At 38.1% G+C, this 25,699-nt stretch overlaps 2 long non-coding RNA genes across 3 annotated transcripts in view; one reads left to right on the top strand and one right to left on the bottom strand.

The window, feature by feature from the left end:
* Window positions 1-9,219, bottom strand: part of LOC128250319 (uncharacterized) — a 25,702-nt gene extending 16,483 nt beyond the window's left edge. Inside the window, exon 1 of one of the 2 annotated variants that reach the window (XR_016237705.1) lies at window positions 9,170-9,219. This is a non-coding gene — a long non-coding RNA (uncharacterized LOC128250319). The other variant, XR_008266327.2, reaches the window with a different exon arrangement.
* A 177-nt stretch (window positions 9,220-9,396) lies between these two features.
* Window positions 9,397-25,264, top strand: LOC106877553 (uncharacterized). The gene is made up of 3 exons (XR_008266325.2): window positions 9,397-9,527; window positions 10,640-10,716; window positions 25,154-25,264. It is a non-coding gene; the product is annotated as an uncharacterized LOC106877553 (long non-coding RNA).
* Window positions 25,265-25,699: the final 435 nt, after the last annotated feature.

Here is a 25,699-nt window from a genome sequence, read left to right as displayed (position 1 = left end):
GGGACTGAACCTGCAACCATGTGGTTTGGAAGCAAGCTTCTTGCCACACAGTCACGCCAGTGCCATATCCAGCCCAGAATATTCTCCATGTTTTACGTTCAAACTGACCAGATCCAGCTTCACACACTTACTACATCATCTAAAGTGAAAAGAGCCAAGCAGGTGTCTACATCTCCTTGTGAACATATGGGTACCTAAGAAACCTATCTGTGGGAAAGAATGGTACAGATCACCAAACTTACATCTGGGCAACAGAATGGCCGCAAACAAGAAGCAACTATAAAAAGGGTTCTTATTTCTTGCTTTGACTAATCAATGAGGGAGTCATCACGTGGTTTCCTGGTTTGCTAGAAATAGCAGCTCTCAGATTACTATTGTCATAAACAAGGAAGACGTTCGATAATGTTGTCCTATGTACCTTTAAGAAAACAGGATGGTCATTTCCAGAACGAGATTGATAACAACAGCCAACCATCGTTCTTTAGCCATTGAGATAATCTGTGAAGGGAGGGAGATAATTTGGGGGGGGGGGGTCAGAGATGACAGTGCATTATTTTGGTGAGATAAGAATAAAGTTATTTAAAATTTTATTTAACCTGATTATCAGAGATATTTCAGTAGATATGCACCAAAACCGTTTTATCATCAGAATGAGAGAGAGAGAGCTTCTATGTGGTCAGTGCATTTACTAGAAATAGCAACAAAGTCTCCCTCAATTCATGCCCTACTTGACGATGGATGGGCACAATGACTTAGTCCTGGACAAACTTCCTGAAATAAAGATTTGAGGGTCACAGTTGGAGTGCCTTTGATCATAGGTTCACTCATTTGGAACAGATACAAGGTAACCTGGGGTTAAACAACAACAACGACCAATTACAATGAAGGATCCCTAATTTCTGTATTTGTTGCAAACCAAAAGATCCAAGATGACAAACTTGTCTTCCTCCATAGCAAATACTTTCATGTTACTAAATTATTTGTGTAAAATCCTTCTTTTACTGGGGCTTAGGCTGAGTGTTTAGGGTGTTGGGTGTTCGGATCATAATGTCATGGGTTCAATTCGAGGGCTGGGTGGTGAGTTGTGTCCTTCAGCATGTTACTTCATTGCTCCAGTCTATCCCATCGTGAATGAATGCAAGACGGGTCCTGGTGCAGCCCCTTCTCCCCTGTGATGATCCTTAGGGTCATGGATGGAAGGGTCAAGAGATTGACCTCGTTTGCCCACAAATACACAGACACATCAAACAATTAACGAGAGAATGATAGATATCAGCCAGTGATACTCTTTGATGGGTAATGGCTGTAGTTGGTCAGATGAGAGAGGATGCACCCATGACTTTTCTCTCCCAAGAGTTCAAGTGATTCTCACGCCAAAGATTTGGTCTGAAAGTTTACATTCAGAGTGGACTCCATAAAAGATACTCAAGAATCATTTGGAGATCTTGAACCGAACACTGAATAATCTCTACGAGAGGAAGTTTTTTCTGTTGAAGGCAAACCAAAACCAAAGCTAACCCCTGCTGAGGAATTCAGCCTGGGGAATAAAGTAAAATGTGACTACAAACTCGTGGCTGTCACTGAAAGCGAAAAAAAGAACGTAACAATCATGTGTTCACTTAAATAGCCACAACATGGCTCATGTGCTTTTAGTCTCTAAATGACTAAAGTTTCTGAGTGGTTAGAATATTCATGACAACATTGGAAAATGGTTGTACATTCTGTGGAGCCATCTTCCCAACTGCTCCATCTTCTTCATATAATTCACCAGGCCCTGATTGGCTACAAAAACTCGCAAAAACAATGAGACTAAATTTGTAATGAACTTATGGTATACAACACTACAAATGAGGTGAGTTAAACTACAGGACTGTTTTCTTGTTTTTCACTGTTAATCTGTGTACTAGTGTAACCAATCAGACGCTAGTAGTGTACAAGACATGTTTCAGTTATTTAAGAGAACACATGATTGCCTCTGGCTATTACCTCACTAATCCTAATTCATTATCCTGCAACACAAGCATTTTATATCTTTTTTTATGGAAGCTGCCAGTCTTCCCGGCGGTATGACAATACTTATTCCGTTATTCGAACTATTTCCATTAATTTTGCCGACGCTCATCATTACGAGTAGCCTCGGATTCAACTATTTTAATCAATTATCCTCAAATTATTCTTAACGCTTAAAAACATGCGATTCAAACAGGTTTGTTGAGTGGTTGAGAAACTCGCTTCGCATCCAAAATAATTCCCGCGCTTAATCCCACCGAATAACATCTTTGCTAAGTGTCTTTTACCATAACCTCGAGACGACTCAGGTGGTGTGAGTGAAGAAAGGTTGAAGGAAAATGCGTGGAAGTTTGTGTGACGAATTGAAAATGTAATTCAATGATTCAGCCTTGCCACAAACGGTGTCTCACTGATTCTTTCTGAGAATTACATTAAGGACGCACGTATCTGGGTAACACACGGGTATATGTTGGTTAATTTAACTATTTAACAAGGAAACTAATTGCTATGACGAAGAAGGCTGTCGGCAATTCGAAATTGCAAGGGAACTAACTCTTGATATTTTAAAACAACTATAAATTGACCTCTGCATCTTTGATTTTTCAAAGCGTTACTAGAAATATCTATTTCACCAGTACATGGTGTTCTTGTTATTTTTGTCGTGAGAAGCTTTATGGTTTACAGATAGAAGAATTTTGGATGATGACAGTGGGATTTGAAAAAAATATTTTGAACGGAAGAATTTTTCGACGAAATAACGTGCCACAGATTTATCTCCCTTAGAGAGGAATTCTCGAAACACCGGCGAGACGCGACGTGACAGAGGAACATTTTATTTCGTCGTTATATAAAAGGTAATCTTCCAGTTTCGAGCGGTAAAAGAAATAAATAAAAATATTCGAGGGAAATAACTGAACGACTTGCCAGTATTATCCGTACTACTTTTTCTCTAAAACAGCATGCGACGGAATTTTAACAGGCAGAAAAGAATCTAAAACAGCATGCGACGGAATTTTTTTTTTTTTATGAAAGTTTAAAATGTTTTTTTCTTTTTACAAACAGCATGCGACTTTATGTTTTTGCATTATTTCCTTGCACCAGCAGTAAATAAGCAACACCAGATTGAAGAGTGGAATATGGCTCCTTTCAAAAAATGAACTGTAGCAGACAGATTTCTTTTTTTTACACTGTTTACAGTACCATTCTTTTCCATCTATTCTGTCACCACGTGTAATACGTCCGCATGGTACTAGACAGTCGTCGCAGGTAAACTTATTTCTAATAAGTCGACGACGCGCACACCATTCCAACATTCTGTATCTTGAGCTACTGCTTAAATCACAGATTTTTCATTTTTCCTCTAATATTAATTCACGAGTGAGGATTTCGTTTTCAGCAACAATAAGATGTGCAGCCGGTCTTCCACGAGGCATTTTCGATTTCTCATAAGAAACTATGATATTCAATCTCGTGTGTGATTTATATATAAACAGTTAACGTCAATCAAATCACGTGATTGATTTATAAACAAAGTTGTACAGATAATACTGGTAAGACGTTCAGTTATTTCCCTTGTATTTTATTTACTTTTTTAACCTCTCGAAACTGGAAGATTACCATATAAAATATATCGTCGTCGATATATTTAGATATTTTATAATAAAATATGGAAATATAACGGAATAAAATAATAGGGAAAATATTCAAAATTGAGATACAGAAATAAATGCTACAAAGTTAAAATTTATGACAACAAAATACATCGATTCGAGATTATCATAAAAGACAGATTTGAATGTTGTTTCGGTTCTGGATCGAGTGACTGCATGAGCAAAATGCGGTCCGCGGCCCTTCCTGAATGGCACGCCTAACGAAATATTACCCTGAATCGTGTTACTGTTTTTACATAAGCCTAGGTTATTGTGCAAATGTGTTGGTGCATTACCTGATGCATCTATGATGAGAAGAACAAATGAGAATTTATGTGTGTGTGTGTATGTTTTTATGAAAGTTATAAGCACTGATAGAAATACTGAAATAGTTGTTCTGCAGCACTTTACAGACACTCCTATATCAGTGCTATCAACAGAACAGCAGGGAACTTGCGAGATTGGCCTGTTAGAAAATATAACAAACAAGACTGGTTTTTTAATTGTGATATGAGATAAATAATATTGATAAATAAATAAACTAACAACAGTGCAGAAAATGTAAGCAATAACGATACTACAACCACAATCACCAACCTCCCCATCACCACCATCATCACCACCACTACTAACACCACAAAGACCATCATCATCATCATCATCATCACAACCAGAGATAAAACTACTGCTGTGGCCACCCTTCCCCCCACCATCATGCTAGACATAAATATGTTCTCTTCAATAGGCCATAACATCCTTCCCCCCCCCCTGTATAACAATGATATTTCTTCCCCCTCTCTACTGATACTATGTGCCTCTCCACCCCCGCACCCCCACCATCACAGCACTATTATCTATTAATGTCTGTCCTATGGAACCAAATGTCAGGAGGACTGAATCAATAATACTTCTATGAGTCACACTTGACAACACAAACTGGTCTCTAATAAGGTGTGTGGGTGTGTGTGTGTGAGTAAGTGTGTGTGTGTGTTTTCAAAATACTTGACACAATAATTTGTATTCGGTCCTTTTCCAGTTTATGATTTTTCTGGATGTACATTTACCAATACTTGTGTGTGTTCATGCGTTTGCGTGTGTGTGTGTTTGTGTGCACAAGCAAAGAAAAACACCTAGATGGACGTAGGTGTCATCATCATCGCCACCTTCATCGTTTTAATGGGTCAGATGGAATTCGTTAAGGTAAACGTTTCCACGGTTGGTTGCCCTTTCAGATGTCAACCCTCACCTGTTTCACAGCGAGGTAACGGTTCGCCATGGCTGGACATGATTTTACAGAAGATTGGAAATAAACAGCATCACCTGCATCGTGCTCATTTGCAACCACCAAGACAAGAACACACGCACATGATGGGCTTCTTTCAGTTTCCATCTACCAAATCCAGTCACAAGGCCTTGTCCCCCAAGGGCTGTAGTAAAAGACACAGTGCTCCAGCTGCAGCACAGTGGGACTGAACCTAAGACCATGCACTTAAAAGAAAAGATTCTTAACCACACATTCATGTTTGGTAATAATGACATGGCATTGCCACATGTAGGCATGGCCATGTGGTTGAGAAATTTGTTTCCCAACCACATGGTTTGGGGTTCAGTCCCACTGAGTGGCACCTTGGGCAAATGTCTTCTGCTCTAGTCTCAGGTTAACCTTTTTGAGTGGATTTGGTAGATGGAAACTGAAAGAAGCTCTTTGTATTTATGTATGTGTGTGTGTGTGTGTGTGTGTATTGATCTGCTACGGTATGTTGCTATGATAATGAAAAAGTGATGTTCTTTGTAGCAAAGCATTCTACAGCTACAGAAACAGTTGATGTAGCACCATATTCTGTGGTTGCTATAGTGACAGGCTGTATTTCAGAAACCATCAAAGAAACGTCAACACAATCATTCCATCTGCTAGAAATGGCAACAAAATATTCCTGCAAACCATGCACTACCATCTTAAAAAGCAAAGTATAAATTAATCCATGTGATCCTCCTCCTCCTCCTCCTCCTCCTCCTCATCATCATCATCATCATCATCATCACCATCATCGTCGTCATTGTCATCATTATCATCACCATTACCATCATTGTCATCATCATCGTCATCATATTAGTATGGATTGGTTAGTTTGAGAGGATCCAATGAGCTGAAGAATTGCATCAAGCTCCAATGTCTGATTTGACCAGAGTTGGACACCCTTCCATAATGCTAACCAATTTATAAAGAACACTTTATAAAGCCCCGATACTAGAGAGGGCACCGAGTAACCTTCAAAACAAAAATAGCCCTTCAAGCGAGTGGGGTTTTAATGCCAAGTGTTAAGGGGCTAAACTATGACACAGGAGCAGGAAATGGTGGCCCCTTCCCCCCACCGTAAACAAAACATCTAGAACAGAATTGCTTTGGGATGGAATGTGGGAGCTAATTAATACCAAAAATATTTAATGATATTGGTTAATGAGGCTTTTATGTGGTCACTTAACGAGCTAAGAACAGGGACTAAAATTTCCTCAGAATCACTGGCAGAAACATGTTGGGCAAAATGCTTAGCGGTATTTCGTCTGTCTTTATGTTCTGAGTTCAAATTCCGCCAAGGTTGACTTTGCCTTTCATCCTTTCAGGGTCGTTAAATTAAGTACCAGTTGTGTACTGAGGTCGATCGAATCGACTGGCCCCCTCCCCCCAAATTTTGGGTCTTGTGCCTAGAGTAGTAAAGAAAAGAATATACTATGCTTGTGTTGACCTGTCAAGCCAAGTGAGACCGTCACTGGTACATAAAAAACACCCACTACACTCTCGCAGTGGTTGGCATTAGGAAGGGCATCCAGCTATAGAAACCTTGCCAGATCAGAGTGGAACCTGGTGCAGTTCCCTGGCTTACAAATTTTCAGTTAAACTGTCCAACCCATGCCAGCATGGAACGTAGACATTAAACAATGATGATTATGATGATGACAATGTGTGTGTGTGTGTATGCACACATACATTTATGCATAAATATATATGTATACATACACACACACACATATACTGGCTGAGTGTTGAAAGTTTATATATATATATATATATATATATATATATAAATATATATATATATATATATATATATATATATATATATATATATATATATATATATATATATATATATATATATTTGTGTGAGTGTGTATAAAGTGAAAAACAGCAAAAAATGCTTAACACAAGAAAACTTCCTTTGAAAAGCTTTGTGTCATTTTTGTTGGAGTTTATAAACAATTTTGTTTCATATAATTAATAATTTTTTTTAATTTAAGAAAATCCTTCTTTAGAAATTGTGATTGTATCAAGAATTTTTTCTAAAAACGTTTTTCAAAAAACAGTAAAATAATATTACATACTTACACACACGTGTGTGTGTGTGTGTATTCTTTACTAATGCATCTCCTGTAACTTTCTTAATCCCTCACTATCTCCCCCCCCTCTCTTTCACTCTTTCTTAGCCAAGCCCCACCACCACCCTATATATCCCTTTACTTCACCCCCTGCCCCACCCCAACAATGTACCCTTTTAAGTGCACTGTCTCAGGGACCTATTGTACCATCTTACAATAGATCTCTCCTGCCATATTGTCTCAGGTTTCTTTGTTCCTTTCTTTCTTTCTTTCTCCCCCCCCCCACTCACTCCTATTCTCTCCTCCCTCCGCTCCCCTGCTCTTCTCTCTCCCTCTTTCTTACCCAATTTGCTTTGTTGTTGTTGTTGTTGTCTAGCTCCAGGTCAAAATCCTAATCAAGCAGACTTTTGATCAAAGACATTCCAACTATGGCCACCCTGTCTTATTCCTATATACAATGTGGTCCAGGACCACATAACAGATTGTCCCCTCAAATTGGTAATGGGATTTGGAGACTTGACTGTGTCTTTAGTAGAAAGGATTATTATTATTATTATTATTATTATTATTATTGTTATTATTATTGTTATTATTATTGTTGTTGTTGTTGTTATTATTATTATTATTATTATTATTATCCCCTTTCCATTGTATTCTCCAATCCTCCTGAACTTCATCCCTGTCAAAGCAGTTCTCCACACAACTCTGCCCCTCTCTCTCTCTCTCTGCCTCTCTCTGCCCCTCTCTCCCCCCCTCGCTCATCTAAAAGCCTCAACAACAGTTACTAAACGTCAGTTCCTTTCCTTTCTGGCCACCCTCAATGAAGAGCTTGCTGTAGGCAAGAACAGAGAAAGAGAGAGAGTGTGTGTGGGAGAGAGAGAGAGAGAGAGAGAGAGAGAGAGTCTGACAGACAGCAGACTCTAGAACAAAAGACGCAATGAAAAATTGCCTTGGAATTTTTAGTAGAGTGGGTTGCTCAATGACGAGTCATGTCTTATGCGGTCCAAAAAGTTGCTCATATCTGCTCTATATGGTCGTGCGACTTGCTAGAAATAGCAGCCAAATCTCCCTCAAATCTAGAAAAAAAAAGACAGACATTGGATAATGTATAATGCTCAAACTAAGGCAGGATAGTCATTAATTGAAGATCATCGACCATTGATTGGTTCTGGAGAATATTCAAAACTTCCCTTCAAATATTCTTCTGCACGATTCTCCCACCTAGCCACTCCACCATCTCTATACCGAGACGACACACGTAGCTTGTGACACCTTGTCCTATGATCAACTTATAAAAACCTTCCCAAAGTCACAGCATTTACTATGCCTTTTTGGTCTGATTGACAATCACTTGATCAAACCCGGAGCGAAGAATGGCCAAGTCGAGATTTGATGGGAGACAAAAATAAGGGGACATAACTATTACCTACCTACAGCAAGTGCTTTTCTCAATCCATTTATTCACTGTTTCTGTCGCTCTGTTGAGTTTTATAAAAGTTAATAAAAATTTATGATGCTAATTCACGACCATAGAGAGGTTTAAGGGTGGCGAGGAAGGATTGACTTTAGTATGTGATTTATTTTACGGATTCCTATTGAGAACAGACACATAATAAAAGTACTCAGACTCACATAGCATTTGTAAACATACTTTTACAATTCTCCAACGTGAACACAACTCATTAACCTTTCCCGTCTCACATAATCGCGCGCGCGTATGTATATATATATATATATGTATATATATATATATATATATATATATATATATATATATATATTAGGCTCAGCTCGAGGCTACTACAAGTTCTTAGGTAAGATTTGAACCTACGATGATTGTGTGTTAAGTACCTTGAGCCAATTTCTTTTAAATAATGGTTGAAATTAGGTTCACCCTGCTAAAAAGAACAGTCAAATCTACTAAAAACCTATTTCACGCTATCAGATTAGTCAGCAAAAGACACATTGGATAATGTAGTCCTTGGTATACTATGCCTGAAAAAGACAAAATGAAAAAAAAAAGAGAAAGAAACTCACAAAAGCAGCATGATCATAAGTGGGACTGACCTGGTGTTAAATAACAAAAACAACTAATTACTACAACTATTACTACTACTACTAACTTTTTTTCTTACCCAGGATATAATCTGCAGTGACATTGAATTTCCATACCAGATCATTCACCTCTCCCTCCCTCCCTTCCCCCACCCCCTCTGTCTTGCTCTTTCTCTTCCCTCCCCCTCCCCTTAATGCATTTGTCATTCATTTGCCCTCTCCGTTTCTGTGTCTTATGATACTCTGTAACATCTGAGCATATTCTCACCAAGTCTTGCCAATTGCCGGCACTTGTGTTTATGTGGACCACCATAAAACCTATTTATATTTGTGCTACAGCAAAAAACAGTTGACAAGAACTAAGCTGATGAGAAATATAAAGCTACGTGTCAGAAGCCATTGGCATAAATTGGTTTTATTCTACATTGAAAGTCTCTGGTATTTCTCTTAGTTTTCGATAACATTTTTATTATTTTGATTTTACATACGAACATTTAAACTTCATCATCATCATCACCATCGTCGTCGTCGTCGTCCTCCTCCTCCTCATCATCATCCTCATCATCATCATTGTCATTATCATCATCATCATCATCATTAGGGAGGCAAGTTACGGGGACGTAAACACACCAGTATCAGTTGTCAAGCGATGGTGATGGGGACAAACACATACACACACATATATATACATCATCATCATCATTTCACGTCTGCTTTCCATGCTGGCATGGGTTGGATGGTTTGACTGAGGATTCATGAGCCAGAGGCTGCAGATATATATATATATATATATATACATACACAACGGGCTTCTTTCAGTTTCCGTCTACCAAATCCACTTAAAAGGCTTTGGTCAGCCTGAGGCTATAGTAGAAGACACTTGTCCAAGCTGCCATGCAGTGGGACTGAACCTGGAACCATGTGGTTGGTAAACAAGCTACTTATCACACAGGCTTCTACACAGTTTCCGTCTAGTAAATTCACTGACAGGGCATTGGTCAGCCCAGGCAATAGTAGAAGGCATTTTCCCATGGTATCACCCAGTGGAACTGAACCCAAACCCATGTGGTTACCAAACCAGCTCCTGAAACCTCCCAGCTATTCTCATCAATATCACTGTAGCTTGCCAGCATGTCTCCTTCCACCATTTTGCTATGACACGGTGGGGTGGGGGTGGGGGCTATCAGTGACAATCCTATCCCTGGATGTAACTTGAGGACGATGACCCAGAATGGAGCCAGGTTGTCTGTGGCTGGGATGATGGTCTCTGGAACTTTAATAATCTGAAGAGTTTTCACCACTTACCAGTGGGGAAACAGAATCGAATGCTTTCATGTTCTTCAGCAGCAACACCTGACATATTTGTGTGTGTGTGTGCATGTTAAATATATACAACTACATATTGACATGCATATATGTATGTGTGCATGTATATAAGTATGTATGTTTCCCTGTACATTACATATGTACACATACATGCATGTATGTGTATACACATCAGCAAACGTGTGTGTGTGTGTTTTGATATTTCTTTAAATTCTTCTTCACAGGATTCCAGCCAGCCATGAGCAATGAATGACAGGACTTCTTTGAGTCAAGAGAACCCCAGGAATTTGTGAATCTGCAAGTATGAATTAATACATGTATATATATATACATATATATATATGCATAACTCTAAGCTTATATATATGTGAGTATGTGTAGCTATTTGTATCTGTGTGGCTATACTATCGTGTGCAATCACTTATGTAATAGGTGAACATGTTTTTACCGTAAACAAGAAAACATTTTTATGTTTTTATTTATGTTTATTTTTCTTTGAGATTTACGTAAGTTGTTCTTCACAGAATTCAAGCTGGTCGCTAACAAAATGACAAAGCTTCTTTTGTTTGAGTCAAGACATTTCTCAGGATTTCTGAATGCAGAAGTTGTAAATATTTGCATATATATATTTGTCTGTGTAAGGTGGCAGGCTGGCCGAAATGTTAGTACGCCGAGTGAAATACTTTGCGGTATTTCATTTGTCTTTACATTCTAAGTTCAAATTCCGCCAAAGTCGACTTTGCCTTTCGTCCTTTCGGGGTCGATAAATTAAGTACCAGTTGTGTATTCAGATCGATCTAATCAACTATCCCCCTCCCTGAAAATTTCGGGCCTTGTGCCTAGAGTAGAAAAGTATATATTGGTCTGTGTGAACATACTTCCACTCTTGCAGAGGTTATGCATGTTTTTTTTTAGTATATATATAAGGATCCCTTCCAGGGGCCCTATTATCGATATTTTTTTCCAACAATCTGAGTATGCCATGAGGTTTCCAGACATGAGTTCTACTCACGTGTCAAAATCGATAAAACGAAGTAGGAGGAGTTAGGCAACAACCCCACAAACACACGCACAGACAGAATTTCCCACATGTGTAGAAGATATATATGTATATATATACGTTTATATATGCATGTATGTACACACGCATGCATGCGTTTATGTTCTGTTCTGTTTTTGATTATTTAATTTCTTCCGCTGAGGAAGGAGTTGGCTTCTAACGAAGATACAAAGCTCCATCATTGGAATGTCCGAATGTCTGTCTGTCTGTCTGTATATATATGAGCAAGTATGCATGCGAGTATGCGTGTGTATGTACATATGCATGTATGTATGTAAGCATGTGTAAATGCATGTTTGTATACACACACACACACACACACGTACACACACACACACACACACGTACACACACACACACTCGTGTACACACATACACATGCGTATTGTAGAGTATTTATGAGCAACAAGAGTAATCTCCTGCTAGAAACCGAGGTAAATGTTTCTGCATTACCAGACAAAAATGCTAACTATTAGAGCACAGATTGTACTATATTCCCCACCACCACCACACCTCCGCATCACCCCTCTACACCCCCAGCACCCCCAACATCCTCTGCTCCCCACACCTATTTTTTTCACACTTGAGCTGTTAATTGCACTTGTGTATTATTCAATATCATTTACATAACAAGATCTTACCTATAACTCTGTGTGTGTGTACGTATGTATGTATATATATATATTTATGAGTGTGTGTGTGTATATATATATATATATATATATGTATATATATATATATATATATATATATATCCAACCCATGCCAGCATGGAAAACAGATATTAAATGATGATGATGATGATGATGATGGTGATAATGATGATATATGTATGTAATTGTATATATATGTATATGTGTATTTATGTGTGCATGTATGAATGCATTCATGTGTGCATGTGCATACATACACACACACATGCATGTGTACGTGTGTGTGTGTTTGTGTGTGCATGTAAGTATGTATGTATGTATGTACCTGCATGGTTAGAAATTACTTAATAAAATAAATGTCTAAAATGATGATGATGATGATAATAATAATAATAATAATAATAATAATAATAATAATAATAATAATAATAATAATAATAATGATAATAAATAATCGACTAAAAGAACTTAACTTCATTTATCTACTTATCTGTCTGTCTGTCTCTCTCTCTCTCCCTATATATATATATATATATATATATATATATATATATATATATATATATATATATATATATATATGTATATATATAATACATATATGTATGTATATATATATATATAATACATATATGTATGTATATATATATATATATATATATATATATATATATATATATATATATATATATATATATATATACTATATCATCATCATCATCATTATTATTATGCACTGCTCACAGATTGATATAGGGTGAGGGGTGAGGGAGGGTAGAGAGAGAGGAAGAGAGTGAGGTGTTGCCTGTCTTGTCTAGTGACTGGGTGTTGTTGTTGTTGTTGTTGTTGTTGTTGTTGTTAGTACATTTGTGAGGTGAAAGTTTGGCAGTTTAAGTGTCAAGGTTAAAGTGTAACCTTGTTGGGGATGGCGTCTGATACTCCATTGAGAAGTGAGAGATCTGATGACGCTTGCAGATCAAACCAGATCAAAAAACAGCAGTTGTGCAATTAGATCTCTGCTGATGAGGTTAATGGAAGGGAAGACTTAACGATCTTATTAACATCAGATCATCTCAGAGACTGAGATGTTTAGGATTTATCTGCTTGGAAGAAAAATGGAGAGGATTGGGAACTGACCTCATGATGATGGTGATGACGGTGGTGGTGATGACGATGATGACGATGACGACGATGATGGTGGTGGTGGTGGTGGTGATGATGATGATGATGATGATGATGGTGGTGGTGGTGGTGGTGGTGGTGGTGATAGAGCAGGCTGAGAATTTCCAGAGAGAGCAGTATATCCTCCTCCTCCTCTTCTTCTTCCTCCTCCTCCTCCTCCTCCATCTCATCATCATCATCAGCAGCAGCAGCAACAGCAGCAGCAGCATCATTATCATTGTTTTATGGACCCCTGAGAGATGAAAGGCAAAGGTGACCTCAGTGTGATTTGAACTCAGAATATAAAGAGCCACAATAAATATCACAAGGCATCTCGTCTGGTGCTCTACCAGTTCTGCCAATTCACCAACTTTTTAATAATAATGGTTTCAAATTTCGGTACAAGGCCAGCTATTTTAAGAAGGGGACAGTCAATTACATTGACCCCAATACTTGTCTGGTACTTTATTTTATCGATCCCAGAAAGGCAAAACTGATCCCAGAGGGGATTTGAATTCAGAATGCAAAGAACTGGAAGAAATGCTGCCAAGGACCCTGCCCAGCCCCCTAATGGTTCTGCCAGTTCACCACCTCCCTATTATCTTAGATTATGAAAAAGATATATTGGATAATGTAGCCTTATTGCCATCCCTAAAAAGACAGGATGGTCATGGCTGGAATGGTTTTGATCAGAGGTGTTGCTTGATCATGGTTGACCAGGTGCTAAACAATAATAAACAGCAGTAACAAGTCACTAGAATCTCTTGGTGAGTCACTTTTAGTATGAATTAAACTGGAAGACTCGTGTTGCAGCTTTTATCTTTAATGTTATCCACAAGTTTGTTTAACTTTGAAGAGAATTTATTGATTTCTGGTTGCAAAAGAAACCGTTATGAGGTCGTTAACAGAGACACAGTAACCAGCTGAATGTTTCAAAAATTATAGCAATTATGAGTAATGTTCTTGTAATAGGATAAATAGAAAGGTTACTCAGAACACAAGACTTTTTACCAATTTTGACATTTCACTCCCCTTCGTTGGTTTAGTAATAAACAGCTGAATATGCAAAGACATCTAACAGCCAAATGATTATCCTCCATCAGTCACTATATCTTGAACATCTTGCTTCTCTGGGCATGAACACACTAAAATTTCAGTAATTTACTATTTGTAAATCTCACAACAAGAGATATTCAGCAACAGTAATTTGGAGTAAAGATTGTTTGCCAACATAACATGGTAGTCCTGGTTTAGGATGAATGTTGCTGTAATTTATCCCCAGGAGACATAGTCTCCAGCTGGCTATACCACACGATGTGACCTTATATTTTGAAACAAGGGAATCCAGCACCCCCAATCAGCTCAAAACAATATCAGTGCTGATGAAGGGAAATAACCCGGAAATCGCGATACACAGATATGTGTATCTGAGTTGAGGTGCTAGATTCCCTTGTTTGAAAATATAAGGACACATCGTGTCATATAGTCAGCTGGAGACAATGTCTCCTGGGGCTAAATTATAGCAACATTCGTCCTAAACCAGGACTACCATGTTATGTTGGCAAACAATCTTTACTAGAGTCTGTCTCATTATCATTATTATTATTATTATTTATTATTTATCCATTTCCAGTATCCCCAAGTACTTTAGCCCATCTACCCCAACGGTATCGATAGCCCATCCATACATTTGATTTTGCCTCTCTTCAAGACTAACATACCACACTTTCTCAGTCCGAACTCCATTCTGATATCAGCACTGAAGGTATACACCATATCAACAAGGGAACTGACTTAGGCTTCATCTTTACCATAAAGTTTGAGGTCATCCACGAATAACAAATGGTTGACTTTTTTGTTGGCAACTTTTGAATACATACCGAGCTTTTGCTTTCCTGAGAATCAGTGTTAGTGGTATCAAGCACAGTACAAAGATCAGTGGGGACAAGCAGTCCCCTTATCATCATCAGCATCATCATCATCATGAACTGTCTGCATCAGAGACATTGCTATGAATGTTTCCAGCTTTCAATCTATTTTGTTGTTGTTATCCATCTTGTTGTGGTTGTTCTTATTTTTCTCCTCATGGAAATATTCTTTTTTCCCGTTACATTACATAATTTCTTTCTTTTTTTTTCTTTCTTTTTTTTTTCATTTCATATTATCTTCAACTAATGGAACTAACTTGTTAAAGTACCTAACAACCTCCTCGTTTATTACCAACGTTGTACGCAGTTCCTCAACAAATGATTCAGCCATATTTCTGCATTCCTGATAACCGATTCTCTGACAGGAAAAACAATTCTATGGCAAGAGACATTAAATAATAATAGTAATAATAATAATAATAATAATAATAATAATAACAACGATAATAATAATGATAATAATGATGACGATGATGATGATGATGATGATGATAAATAGCATCAAAGGCAGTGAAATATGTTGATAGTTTATTGATAGAGGATAAAGGATAAGTGTTCAAGTGTGAAATGTATACACACACACAAACACACACGTATACATGGGCACACACATATACATACATACACATCACACACACAGACACACGCACAAACACACACACACACACACATGTTTTGGCTGGTACTTTCTTTTATGAACCTTGGAAAGATGGCAAACAAAGTTTACTTTGGCTGGAGTCACACAAATAGCTGCAGAAAAAAATATTGCAAAGAATTTTCTTCTCATGGTTCTGACAATGTGCTGCCCTTAATAATAAATAATAATAATAATAATGATAATAATAATAATAATATACAGTGGCACGTAAATAGCACCATCTGAACGTGGTCGATACCAGCCTTCCCCTGACCCAACTGGCTCCTGTGCCGGTGGCACATAAAAAGCACCATCTGAACGTGGTTGATGCCAGTGCCTCCTGTGCCGGTGGCACATAAAATGTACCCACTACACTCTTGGAGTGGTTGGCATTAGGAAGGGCATCCAGCTGTAGAAACCTTGCCAGATCAGATTGGAGCCTGGTGCAGCCTCCTGGCTTCCCAGACCCTGGTCAAATCGTCCAACCCATGCCAGCATGAAAAACGGACGTTAAATGATGATGACGTATACCTACTTTTGCACCACCCTGTATATTTATGTGTGTGTGTGTGTGCAAACACACAAATATAAGTATGTCTACATACATATATACGAATATTTCAATATATGCAATTGTATATAAGAACATGCGCACGCACACACACACATACGCTTAGAGAGAGGGGGAGAGAGAGAAAGAAAGGGAAGGAGAGAGAGAAAGAAAGGGAAGGAGAGAGAGAAAGAAAGGGAAGGAGAGAGAGAGAGATCTGTAGAAGCAGTTTGAAAGGTGGTATGGTGCGTCAATCAAGTTCGTGACAGTAGTGTGTGCATGTGTGCTTGTATGTATGCATGAGTATGTATCTGTTATGGCTGGCTGGAAGGAGGAGGAGGTGGTGGAGAAGCAGTAGGAGTAGTAAAAGTGTGAGACAGTGGCGAACGGGTGGGGGGTGAGAGATGTGATAGGAAAAATGTTGAGACATCTTCGTAGAAGATTGTGTCTGGCTGTTGTTAAGTGGAGGTGGGGGTGAGGGGCAGACTGGTGCGCGTGTGTGTGTGTACTTGTTGCATATGTGAATACTTGTGTGTGTGTACGTACTTGGTGTGTGCGTCTGTGTGTGAGAGAGTACTTATGTACAGGAGTATGTACGTATCTGTTGTATGTGTGTGTGTGTGTGCGCGTGCATGCGCATGTGTGTGATAGTGTTGAGTAAAAAAAGGTGACTACAACGAATAGATTCAAGAAATATTGGTGCCGACACACAGACAAATGGATTATTATTTATTCCCTGACAAACTAAATTCAGAGTTTGGAGGAAAGGTCAATAAGTTCAATTGCCATTGGACCCATTAAGGTCCAAACTTTCCTACAAACTCCACCAACTGAACTAATTCGTTATTGAGGCAGGCCATCACTTGTTTTCTCAAATTCTAGGTTTTCTTCCGAGTTTCCAATCGCTGTGTATGGACGGTAGATTTCATTACACCATCAACATGATCGTTATCCTCATCGACGTATTTAGAGCTGGTTGTTACATGCTTGCAGGGGTCAGATATGGGTTGACTGGGGACAGAGTTTCTATGGCTAGATGTCCTTCCTGTTTTCATGTTGGACAACAATCTCTCAGTTTATTGAACAACAAACAGCCTGGACATGTTTTCATGGTCCACTGTAAGCTTCTTCATATTTACTGTCTCTACATTTCTACAGTAAATACATCGGTTAATGTTATTAGTGTTTCATTATTACTTTGCTTCCTTTTGTTCTTGCTGCCAACATCAGAACGTGTGTGTTGGTCTCAGTTGTCTTTGAACAGATTCTATCCGCATTCTTCTTCTTCTTCTATTATTGTGGTAACCGGTGAAGTTTTCCAAGAGAATGTCCAAAGTGTTTTCCTTGCACAGGTCTTTATGTCCATGCGTTACAGCCCAGTGTGTCTGACGATGTTGTGTCATTGGGGTATAGAGTCAGGTCTTCAAACAGCAAAGTGTGCAGAACATTCTCGCAACAGACACAGGCTCGCAACATGGTAACATTTTCATCACAAAGAATGGTCCATAACATTTTCAGAAGATTTGGTAGACGGAAACTGAAAGAAGCTCATCATATATATATATATATATATATCTATATATATATATATGTATATATATGTTTGTGTGTCTCTGTTTGTCCCCCACCACCATTGCTTGATTAACGATGCTGGTGTATTTACATCCCCGTACCTCAATGGTTCAGCAAAAGAGACCGATAGAATAAGTACTAGGTTTACAAAGAATAAGTCCTGGGGTCGATTTGCTCGACTAAAGGTGGTGCTCCAGCATGGCCGCAGTCAAATGACTGAAACAAATAAAAGAACTTGGAGAAGAGGTTCTGATGTCTGAGACAAAGTCCTTCTTTGAGGAAAATGGTAAAGTTTTTCGTTGTTTTTAATCCACGAGAGAAATATTTTGCTTGAAATATCAGAAACCTTTTTTGGGGGGGAAAGTGTAGAAACTTATAAGAAGTCCGTGTCATAATCATGATATTCTGGGTCTGATGCCAATGTATGATATCTTCAGCAAGTGTCTCTTACCACAGTTTCAATCAATCCAAAGCTTGTGAGTGAAAATGGGTTGATAGAAACTGCATGGAAGCCTATCAATAAGTCTGCTCCGTAATTTAAAGAGCTGGCCTCATCCTATACATTGTCATGCCCATTCTCAATGATTATATTAAGGACACACGTGTTTTAGGAATACTCAGTCACCCAGACACTAAACTAAACTGGAATATTCATCGTCGAAACTAACAGAGATCCATTTACTTTAATCTTTATGTGTACTACAGGGTGCGACAAAAAAACCTCCCATATTTTACACAGCTAATAGCATAATGTGAGGAAAGTTAGACTGATAATAATGATGCTTTCGTGCAGCCAATGGCTTGCAGTTTGTTCCTTAGCTATCATTATTGTTTATGTTGGTTTATATTGTGTTTGTGGTTGAAACATTTGTTAACCTGCAAAAAATCGGAGGTTTTTTTTTGCCGCACCCTGTATTTCAAGTGCATGTCAGTATGGGAGAAAGGGAGGCGTTGTATTTAGATAGCGTAAGACTGATGCGCCTAGATCATGTGTGCGTGCGCGCGTGTACAGTTCTATTCTCCCTTCTCTTCCTTCACCTCTCCTCCTCCTCCCTCTCTCTTTTTCATATAGTTCCTCTTCCTCTCTGTCTCTTACACTAATCATCTCTTTCCCTCACCTACTCTGCTTCTTTTTCCTTTTCTCTATCATTTCTTGCCTTTATTCTCCTTTTCTTTTTTTACATTGTTTCTTCCTTATTCCGTTCTTTCTCTTCATCTTCTTTTGCCCTCTTTATCTCTGTATCTCTCTTTCCCTTTATTTCTCTTTTCTGTCTTTCAATATTGTTTTCTCTCTTCTCCAACCCCTCTCTGCTTCTCCTTCATACAGCTCTCACCACCACTGCCACCACCACCACCACCACTGCCACCAACACCGCCGCCGCCGCCATTACTGATTTTGTTCTTCTCTTTTCATTTCCTCTTTTGTTCTTCAAATCCCTTTCCTCATTTCACTTCCTCAATCTCTTCACATTTTATTGTTTTTAAGGGAATGACACACAAAGAACCCCCCCCCCCCGGTGTAAATGCCATCTAGTTCATAGCCTGTTGTTGTCGTTGTTAAACCCTAGGTCAACCTTGATTGAGCTTATCTATGATCAAAGGCAATCTTCCTGATTGCAAGCTTATAGTCTCGATTCCTGCACCAGGCGGTGTGTTGGGTTCACTTCACGTTGCTCCAGTCCACTCGGCTGCAATGAGTTCCAACGATAGCTGCTATGTCGTCCCCGTGACAAACCAGAATCCCATTCAGCAGGGACTGTCACAATTCCAGTGACATATCACAGCATTCATGGTATGACTCAATTGACCAGACCTTCAGCTGTTGTTACACATCGCTGGTCACAATGCACTTACCATCATTTTTGTAGCTTTCAAAGGGTGCCACCCCCACCAGCTAGTCGGGCAGGCCAACATTCTCCCTGATCAGAGGGCTAGTCTGTCCATAGAGTGTCACCCATTTACAGCTGAGTGGAGTGAGCAACATGAAATAAAATGATTTGCTCAAGAGCACATGCTGCGCCTGGTCCAAGAATTGAACCCATCATCTGCTAATCATGAATAATAAAAATAATTTACAGGCTGCAAAAACCATTTTATCAAAGCAGGCCAGTATAAGCAACAGTGATTTTTAGACAGGTGTAAACTTAAACAGACTCAAAGATCTGTCCAGTAATAAGGGATTTGTGAACTTGAGGTATTTGCTAAAGATGTTGTTAAATGGGTTTGAACCTGGAACCCCATTGTTACAAAGCAAGCTTCTTAACCACATAGCTATGCCTACACCCTTATGCATATCATTCTCCAATGTACTTCATTGGAAGATGCAAGCATTATTGAGAAAACTAAAAAAATGAGTACTTCCAAATAAGACTACCCTGTGTGGTATTTGTTCCACCAAGTTAAACAGGCAATCCCTTGTCACTCTTACCACTGGACATCTCAAGGACCCATGACTGGCTCATTGGAAACTTCTAACCAGCAACATTTGTCTTCCCCAAATGGGATAGAAACTGAAATGAAACTAAAATTGTTGGCTCTTTGGGGCATTCCTTCTTTTTCTTTTCTCTTTTTTCTTTCTACTTTCACCCCCACCCCACCTTTTCTTTTTTTTCCCCCTTTCCTTTTCAGTTGTCTCTCCTAAAAGAACACACATTCTCTTACTCTGAAACTGTATCGGTGGGGAGGGGGGTTCGAAGCCCCACTACCACCACCATCACCATAACCACCACTAACACCATCACCACCAGTTCCACGACCACTGCTGCCACCATCTGGTGCAAACACTATTGAAATATGCTGTGTGTTCCCCAACAACTTCATGTGCAAACACACACCTGTCACCCACTGTAAAACATTAGATTCAACAAGGGAATGTTCAACCTTGCTGTCTAACCCTTTGCTTCCCCCCTCTCTCTCTCTCTCAGGTTTTATATAAAAAGAATAAAAAAAGCAATTATTTGCCCAATGTCACAAAGCGGGTCTCTTGTCCTTAGATATATACAGTTATGTTTGTATATATATATATGTGTATATGTATATGAGATGAGTTATCCTAAACGTAGTGTGTATTGATCCAAATCTTAATCTCAACATTTCCAGCTTTTATCCAAGCCCCACCCCCCACCCATTGTCTCTTTATATTTCCAGATGCCATTTTTCTGAGTTAATCCTTTTAAGTTAATCCAGTTTCTGTAGCATTCTGCCAATGAAAACACTAACAGATTTCAAGACAGGATGCTTCTACACAACCCAAGTTTCTGCCTAATATCTTTGGGTTACAAATCAACACAAACGACACTCCTGTCATGACCATTTCATCTTTTTATATTTTGTATTTTTTTATAAAATGCAGTATTGTTGTTTTATGTCATATTTCTTTACATGTCGTAACTCGATGGATGGAGACCGATCACTAAAGTAAGTTGCAGACTCAACTTTGGTAAAGAAAATGTGTGCAGAATCGCATCAAATCTGCAAAATCTTTCCAACAATGATTTTGGTTACTTTTTAAAATCTATATTTAATGTGGCAGAATCTTGTTAACACACTGGGCTAAATGCTTAGCAGCCAGCATTTCATTTGTCACTGAACGTTCTGAGTTCAAATTCCATCAGGATCAACTTTGCCTTTGGGTATTTTGAATCCAACATCTCTTGCACTGTCAGCATTGCGGAAGTGCATCTGCCTCCTGATTGTTTTGGTCCATGCGGCTCCTCTGAGGTTGCTTTGCACTGGGACCAACACACGGGACCTTTGGAAATATTTTCTCACATTTAGAATTCTTGAAGCATGGAATTCTATGATCCACATTAGTCGTTAGCCGTTGGGACATTGCATGCTTTAACCATTCCATGCTTCCTGAAATCCATTAACACTACTGTTGACGAAATTGCTCAGACAATAAATTCCTGATAGATGCCATCTGCATAGCAAATGAGGTTTAAGTTAGAATGAACACACACACACACACATGATTGTGTCTGCATGTGTGTATATATATATATATATATATATATATATATATATATATATATATATATATATACACACACACACACACACACACATACATACATACATACATACATACATACATACATACATACATACATACATACATACTTACATGTATTTGTAGTGAATCAGTCTGAGACTTAGCCAAAGCTAAATAAATGCGTAAATGTTCCCATTATCAAACATACTTTGTACTGTTTCGGTGAAGATATGTATTCAGAGCGTATCTCGACTGCTTACTCTATAACTTTATATTTCATTTCAGAGACGTATGTGTTTGAGAAGAGATTTGATTGGAGACTGTGTGTTGAAAGTAAAACAATTACAGCACGACTGACATATATATATTAGCCATTTGAAAATGCACAAAGATTTTTAACTTAGCTTAAATTCTGTTTCAGTAGAATCGTGTCAGTGACCAGGTTGCAGTTGGTATGATGAAACATTTGACACCAAATAATGAATATTTAACCCTTTAGCATTCAGATTACTCTGTCAAATATAATACTTTATTCACATTGTTTTGAATGCGTTACTTTGAACCTTTGATAGTTTGATGAGGTGGTTGATCAAAGGCATTCCAAGCACGACCATCCTGTCATATTTCTTTTTCTAACTGAAGACAAACTCCGTTAGCCAATGCATCTTTTTAAAAAAACTTTTTTAAATATGACGGAATATGATTTTACATATGATATAATATAATTTTACAAATTTTACAATAATATGATTTTACAAATTCTTTCAAATAAAACATTAAAAATACAAATTCTAACTTACAACAATGTATTTCTTAATAGTATCAGCAGACAGCTGTGGCCATTTGCCTGGGGACATGATCCCTATGGGAGACACTATGACATATAGGAGTTAATGAAAGAGTCTCTACATGGTCACTTAACATGCTAAAAATAGCAGTCATATTCCTCTCAACTTTAAAAAGATTCATTTGATAATGTATTCCTAGATGGGAAGATCACAGACTTTGAATATTTTTGTTACGATATTTCTGTTAAAATAAGGCGGCGAGCTGGTAGAAACGTCAGCACGCCAGTGAAATGCTTAGCGGTATCTCGTCTGCCAATTCTGCCAGCTCGCTGCCTTATACGAGAAGTTATATTTCTCAGAACTATAGCCTTATTTTCTTAAAGTAAATAATGGAAATTGAAATTAAAATGAACAATAAATACACTAGCATTTTCCAAATGCTTAAGATTACTTAACAACAACAACAATGACAACGATGATGATGATGATGATGATGATATTAATCTATGTTATCACTTGTTTAATTGTCTCCTTCATAATCAACTGGGTTGCTTAGATAAGAGAACATAACCTACTCACCTATCACCACAATACGTACACACACGCGTACACACACACATGCACACACACACACATGCACACACACACACACACACACAGAAGTTCCCACCAAATGAAATCAGTCTCTGTCAGTTTTGCTGTTGAGTATTCCAGTTGTTGAGTCAACTGAACTTCATAGCTATAAACTATTGTGGTTGAGTATTCCATAGACACCATGTGCCCTCAATGTAATCCACACACTGAATGAATATGACAACGCTGGACCTTTAGCTTACAAGTATAGAGCATCTAACAGGCTTCCACACAGTTTCCACCGACACAACACATGGATCAACTAATAGAATTTTACATTCAGCAAGGGGTAGCTGTGTGGTAAGAAGTTTGCTTTCTAACCACATGGTTCCAGGTTCAGTCCTAGTGCATGGCACCTTGGATCGGTGTCTCTACTATAGCCTGGGGCCAACCAAAGCCTTGTAAGTAGATTGAGTAGATGGAAACTGAAAGAAGCCTGTCATATACATACATATATACAAGGGGGTGTATATATATATATATATATATATATATATATATATATATACACACACAGTACCGTGTGTGTGTGTGTGTGTATATATATATATATATATATTATCCTTTCCCTTTTAATGTGAAAACACTGAAGGATAATTGGGAAACTTCAAACTGTTTCATTAAGCCTATTGAAGCAAAAAACAAACAGAATGACTCCAGCTCATGTCAGATGATTAGAAAGTAATAAATCTTATTAAGTGGAACAAATTTTACAGCATCAAACACTAAGGTGTTACTCAGAAAAAAAGTATATATGTATATATATATATATATATATATATATACACACAAAGACATGTACCATATATATATTGATGTATGTGTGTGTGTGTGTGTATGTGTTTTTAATGTCATTTTGAGTTGTTGTTTTCATTTTCCAGAAATTAGTTTGTCGGGTGGGGATGGGTGTAAATATGGATGACGTGGTGGGGGAAGTGAAAGGGTCGGCAGTCCGTCTGTGTAAGAGTCTGAAAATGCAAAGATGTTCATGGCAGGGTGCTGCTTTGGTAAGAGAAGTGTAGGGATTTGGCTGAGCTCAGAGGTCAAAGGGTGGGATTGCAGCTCTACAAATTAAGCTCTGAGATCCTTCACACTACGATACTGTTATTGTTTGTTGTTGTTGTTGTTGCCCTTTTAGTGATGATGATGATGATAATGATGATGATGTGGTTTATTTTATATTGCCATAACTATTTCTGTGTTAATGTTGTTATTAATTTTATTGTATTTGTTGGAAGCAACATGTCAGCAGAAGCATTAACACATTGGACGAAATGTTCAGCAGTATTTCTTCTCGTTCTTTTCATTCAGAGTTCAAATTCCATCGATGTTGACTTTGCTTTTCACCCTTTTGGGGTCAGTGAAACAAAGTAGATGATGATGATGATGGCAGTTGTATAGTTTTCTAATTGCCAAAGCTGTTCTCTTCTCTTGTAGCCTGTCTGAGCCCATGGGGTTGGGGTGGAGGAGGAACCCTCTCAGAAGAAGCACTTTGGCACCATCTGCCAATATATATACACTCTGTTGGCCGAGAAGGTTGGATGAGAAACAAATCCACCCCCAACAGGGTGTTCAAAGACATCTCAGTTCGGCTGCACCGGATGCCAGATAAAATGGCTGGAGTCACCCCCAGCTCTCTACCCCTTGGGCTCCATAAAGGCAGACCTCAGAAACATCGTCTATACACTGCCACTCTATTTATTAGAAATAACAGCTAAATCTCATGAAAATCACACTATACATCTATTCTTGCTTATTACAGGTGTTTGGTTCCAAAAACAAACAAAAAAAAAGCTGTTAAATGAATCAATGATGAAGCAAAACTTTCTGTATTTGAACAGAAATAAATTAAGGAAAACAATTCCTTCATTCATTCTGACTTACCTTATTGTTATTACCATCCTGTATCATCATCAATATCATCATCATCATGAATGTCGACAATGACAATAGCAGCAATGATGATGATGATGATGATGATAAGTCAGAAGGAGAAACTTAGGTTCCTAATATCAATTTGAATCTTTTGGTAAGTACAGGGCATATTTGGTAAGTCTTCATGTTTCAGTCTTATGATGACCTCATCAGTAAGAGCCTAAACTTCACTCTACTTGCCAAAGTAGTGATAAGAGAATCATGAAGTAAACATGTAATAATGTCCATCAGTTTATATAGAAAGATAAAAATGTTTATGGCTTAAATTGCTTTTATATGTCATTTGGTTGGAAAAAACAAAACAAAAGTTCAGTTAGCAGTTTCATAATTAGCATCACAAAGCTAATTAGCCACCCTAATTGAGATATATGGA

This window comes from Octopus bimaculoides, chromosome 20 (assembly GCF_046866305.1).
Source record: "Octopus bimaculoides isolate indiv1 chromosome 20, ASM4686630v1, whole genome shotgun sequence".
In the NCBI taxonomy this organism is placed as follows: domain Eukaryota; kingdom Metazoa; phylum Mollusca; class Cephalopoda; order Octopoda; family Octopodidae; genus Octopus; species Octopus bimaculoides.
Note: the sequence above shows the minus strand (reverse complement) of the source record. Positions and strands in the feature narration are given on the sequence as shown.